The sequence below is a fragment of the Sinocyclocheilus grahami genome, unplaced genomic scaffold, assembly GCF_001515645.1.
Source record: "Sinocyclocheilus grahami isolate Dianchi unplaced genomic scaffold, SAMN03320097.WGS_v1.1 scaffold18.1, whole genome shotgun sequence".
Taxonomy (NCBI): Eukaryota; Metazoa; Chordata; class Actinopteri; order Cypriniformes; family Cyprinidae; genus Sinocyclocheilus; species Sinocyclocheilus grahami.
In genome coordinates, this window is record NW_015505197.1 from 2,860,129 (window position 1) to 2,865,496 (window position 5,368).

Consider the following 5,368-nt stretch of genomic DNA (forward strand, 5'->3'; position numbering starts at 1 on the left):
GGGGGGGGGGGGGGGGGGGGGGGGGGGGGGGCTGTGATAAGATAGGGTGCTGCGGATGAAACAGCCATCTTAGAGCCATTATGAGAGATGTTTGTATCTGAATAAGCTAAGATGAATAGGATCTGAACTGATATCCTGACAAAGCAGGTATACAGAGGGTCATTTGTCTTTGGTTTAAATAAGATTTAAATCTAGGTGGGCAAATGGAAACACAAACATGGCAGCTGGATAACCCACACACCACAAATTGAAGGCAAAATTGAGTCCAAGTGTGTGTGTGTCTAACAGCAAACATCTGAAAAGCAAACATACACACGTTATAAAAGCTATATAGACGTAACAGGACTTCAAATATTAAACATACAAACTAAAATGAGCAAAATGCATGTCAGTCAACTAAAAAAAATGAAGGAAAGGAAATGAAGGCCCCTGATCAGAGAGGCAACATGTTTTAAACAACGTCACGACTCTCTAAACAACGATGACGGAAAAATCCCAGTGACAGAGCTAGATTCCCATAACACACACTGACATATACAACATGTACACACACACACAAATAAACACTGCACACACACCCCCTGCAGCGCTCGATGGTGTTATTTGGATTTGGATTGTAAGGAACTCACACAGACCATATTTTGAAAAAACGAGGACATTCTGTGTTATTCTCAGAAAAATGTCTAAAACGTTTCTAAAGCATCTTGCATCTGGAATAACAACATTAGAAAATATTTCACTGGAGCAAAAGCCTGATGACTACACAGAATCGTCCACACAGACGTTGATGTCAGGTTGTTAAGAGAAATGATCAGTCAGGCATCAGAGCAGATGTGCAAATATACGTCAATTCAAACACTGAAACACTCACTCGCTGCTCTATTGGAAAAGAGCTACGTCTGTTGGCCAATAAACTTCTGTGACTTTTCCAGCCATTTGCAAATACTGGATAAGAATTCCTTACTAATCATTTATGAATTACTTTGCACTCTCAATTTCTAGAAAATATTTTACAGCTGATCTCACTTCAAAAATGCTAAATATAAAAAAAAATTATAATAATAAAATAAATTATTTTTGCACTTTGAGAGCAAACTCTATAAAATGATTCTTATTTTGATTATTATTTTTGATATAATTAATCTATCAATAATCTTAATTTGTAATATATATGTCATTTTAACATTATTAAACTCTCAGTAAACAGGTAAAATATATAAATGTTAAAATTGTAAAATATATAAACTTATAATTTTATAAAAGTATTTAAAAAAAATTTAATTATTTAATTTAAGCTAATTATATTTAATTATATTTTAAATTGTCATTTATTATATCAACTCCCCGATATTTCAAGGGATTCTAATATACCACAGGAACATATGTATGTTAAAAAAAGGGTTTCTTTGCATGAACATGTCTTATGGTCTCTAACTTATCTAGATGACCACGTACACTGAGGTTTGCTGGAAATGGGCATCGGCGGGTGAGCGCCTGCAGGGCGGTACAGGTCGATGGTGAGAGCGGCTGGAACGGCAGGAGATAAGAACAAATGAAAAGACACCCAGAGGCTCAGTATCACTTACTTATTACTGATAGCGGTGTTAGCCTCTCTGCACCAGAGGTGTAAGCTAAGAAAACATGCTTTAACACTTTACAGCATTTAGATTGTGTTAAAAAACAATCCCCCAGCATGCACACAAAGACAATATGGGTGTCACAAGTGCTACCATGCACATATTCTTTTGTGCACATACCATGGTTATACCCTGGAGTACCATGTAAATACAGTGTAAATGAACCATTGTACTTATGAGCATAGATAAGAGCACTGTTTTACATGTAAAATTAGTTTAGGATATGAGGAACGTAATATAGAGAGATGAAAAACAAAAAGAGGAAAGAGATATCCAGTGGAGTGAATAAGTAAGAGAAGGATGGGAGAACATGAGAGAGAAGAGGAAAGAAAAACAATGACCTTTTCCAGATGATATCTGTACTAATCCTGTGTTTTGAGTCCCTGCTGAGGTCTCTGAATCTGGGGGTCTGGGGGAAGCTGATAAACACAGGGTGAAACGCACAGCAGCCAGTGTGCATCTGCATCTCCGTGCACAATTCTGTATTTCAAATAAACATGCCTGCATGTGTGCACATTCATATGAGTGTCTACGCAAACGCACACTTAAGCATGCATGCAGTCATTTGAACACCGCTTGTCCTTGCTGATGGGATTGGTTAATGTAACATACATTACATATGTAGAGTCATCAAGCATATAAACATGCTGTGTCAGTGCTGGTGCATGCCTGTTATAGTGATCAGATCTCTCTCTCACTCACTCTCTCTCTCTCTCTCACACACACATATATATGCACACACGCAGGCTGGTTTATTGTGTTTCTTAATTAAGTAGAGTCTACAGCCACACACAAAGAAATATATTATAGTTTCAGTGCAGCTGTTCATTTCAGATGTATTATTTTACTTCTAAAAATCAGATGCAGTGAATAAATAAACAGTAAATATAATAATAATAATAACTTATGTTATTATACATACTGTACACAATCCTTCAAACATTTTTTTTATAGAAATTAATACTTTTATTCAGCAGACACATTAACTTGATCAAAGGGCACAGCAAAGACATTTATATTACAAAAGACTTTGATTTTCAAATGCTGTTCTTTCTATTCATCAAAGAATCCTGAAAAAGGTATCAATATTTCCAAAATATATTAAGCAACACAACTAATTTCATCATTGTTAATAATCAGAAATGTTTTTGAGCACCAAATAAGCATATTGGAATTATTTCTGAAGGATCATGTGACACTGAAGACTATAATGTATGTTGAAAACTCAGCTTTGCCATCACAGGAATTTTAATTTTTTTTTAAACAGAAATCAGTTAATATAAATTGTAATAATATTTCACAATATTACAGTTTTTACTTATTTTGATCAAATAAATAGAGCAATAGTATCAACAATCACTAGGGTTAGACGGTTTTACCAAAATCTGATATCATGGTTCGAGTAATTTTCTTATATCAAAGTAATTAGTATACTCCATATAACAATCAGCATCACAAAAATAAGCATCACAAATAGTTATTTTTGTTACAAATTCAACTCAAAATCATTTTATATTTCCATGCATTACAGGCTTTTTGGATATTCATTTCCAGTGAATTAAATACTTTACAAATGAACAGTGCTTCATCTCTTTTGATTATTTTCTTCTTCATTAGCAGCTTGTTCAGACACAAACAAAAAGATAAGATTACTCATAACAAATGAATGAGGAGTCTGGCATCAGTGCACAAACAGATCCATGTTATGCAACAACCGCATTAAAAACAAAAGACTCATAGATTAATAGGTAATAGATTACAAATCGCATTAGATGGACCTTTATAAAATAGTCGATATACAAACACCTGTGAGTGGACATCAGTCGAATTCTACTTTAATTAAAGTTGTGACGTCGCTTGGAAATGTAAACAACCTACTCTTTCTACACCGGATGTGAGCTTGGTGCTGGATTTAATAGGGGATAAGAGATTAAATAAAACGACTAGAATGGAGCAATTTAAGTTGACATTTTCTGACTGCTGTCATTGACTGCTTGGTGAAGTTAGCAGGTAGAAAAGGAAAAGGTTTTTGCAAAATATGAATTTGTTTAAATCAATAGCAATTAGATTGTGTTTGTCCTTCCTCCAAAAGGAAGACAAACAGACATTTATAATAGAAGGAAATAGACTACAGATTTATTATGGACACTTCATAAAGCTGCCCATTTTGGTGGACAAGCAACAAAGAAATAAGCTGAAATGTGCCTAACCCTACAAACTAAGGCACTACCAATATTACATTTTTGTACTGAGTCTAAATAACTCCTCATAGACTCCTCATCAACTCCCACCAAAATGAATAACCTCACATATTACTGTGCCATTTCTAATGACGACCAACACATACTTCCTAAACATTCTGCCATGTTCACAGAATGTCTTAGAATGCCATGTAGCATCCCCAAACAGCCCCAGGAGGAGTGAAAACATCATTTCCCCAAGTCATTTCAACCTGTACAGCTGTGCTGCACATAATAATCTCCCGTTTCTTACATTTGATTTGCCAACACTAAAATAATAGCAAAGAACTACAGTTTAATTACAGCTGGATATTTACTGGTTCATCTATCCATCCTTGACATTTGACCTGTGCTATAGACAACAGTGTGCATGCATGTCTGCTTGTGCATGTGTATTTATTAAAGGGGTCATATGATGCTTTTTTCAAAATCATTATTTTGTGTATTTGGTGTAACAGAATATGTTGACATGCTTTAATGTTCAAAAAACAAATTATTTTTCAAATACTGTACATTACTGTAGGTCCTCTATGTCCCGCCTCTCTCAAATGCTTCGTTTTCTACAAAGTCCTCATCTTTCAAAATAAATGTAAAGACAGAGCCCGAAAGGGGAACAGAGTCTCGTGACAGACACAGTGATGAAGCTGGAATGTGTGCAGTACACAAGCCACATTTAAGACAGCTGCCTCCACTGTGATGTGACCCTGTCTCTGTCTCTCTCGTTCTCAGATTCAGATTCAGATTCAAGTAGCTTTATTGGCATGGTAAAAAAGTATCTTTACATTGCCAAAGCATAGAAACATTTAAATAGACATTTAGCACAAATATACATAAGAGTAGAAGTATATAGCATATAGAGTCTATATATCTGTATACAGTAAAATGCAAGTACTAATAAAGAGACAGGAGAAGGACTGGATCCTGTCATGCCAGTTTGTGTGTGTTGTCCAGTGTTTTCTTCCGGCTGTGACTTGTGGTTCTGTTCTACTGCTTGTCCTTTTATCATGGCAGGACTTGACGTACCTTGCAGCCAGGTTAGAGCTTGTTGAGGTTTCTCCCAGAATGTATGGCAGTTTGTCCTTTTGTTGTATCTGGTTGAAGTCTTTGTGCTGGTTTGTGAATTGGGGGAAGAATGTTTCCCTAATTTGTGTGTAATTAGGGCATGTTGTTAAAAAGTGCAGTTCTGTTTCCACTTCATGTTGTGTGCAGTGTGGACACAATCTGTCTTCTTTTGGTAGCCAGGTCTGCCTGTCTCTATAGTGAGGTTATGGTCACTGAGTCTGTACATGGTCAGGACTTTTCTTAGTTTAGGGTCTGCCACTGTGTTTAGGTATTCTGCCAATTTATATTCTCTGTTTAGAGAATCTCTCTCTAGGAAACGCTCTCTCTAGAAACGCGCTCTCTCTCTCTCTCTCTCTCTCTCTCTCTCTCTCTCTCTCTCTCTCTCTCTCGTACATGCGCACACACACGCGACGCGCAACTCTCTGCATT

At 36.2% G+C, this 5,368-nt stretch overlaps 1 protein-coding gene across 1 annotated transcript in view; it reads right to left on the bottom strand.

The window, feature by feature from the left end:
* Positions 1 to 5,368, bottom strand: part of LOC107553553 (PDZ domain-containing protein 8-like) — a 39,019-nt gene that overhangs the window by 14,436 nt on the left and 19,215 nt on the right. The window lies entirely within an intron of this gene.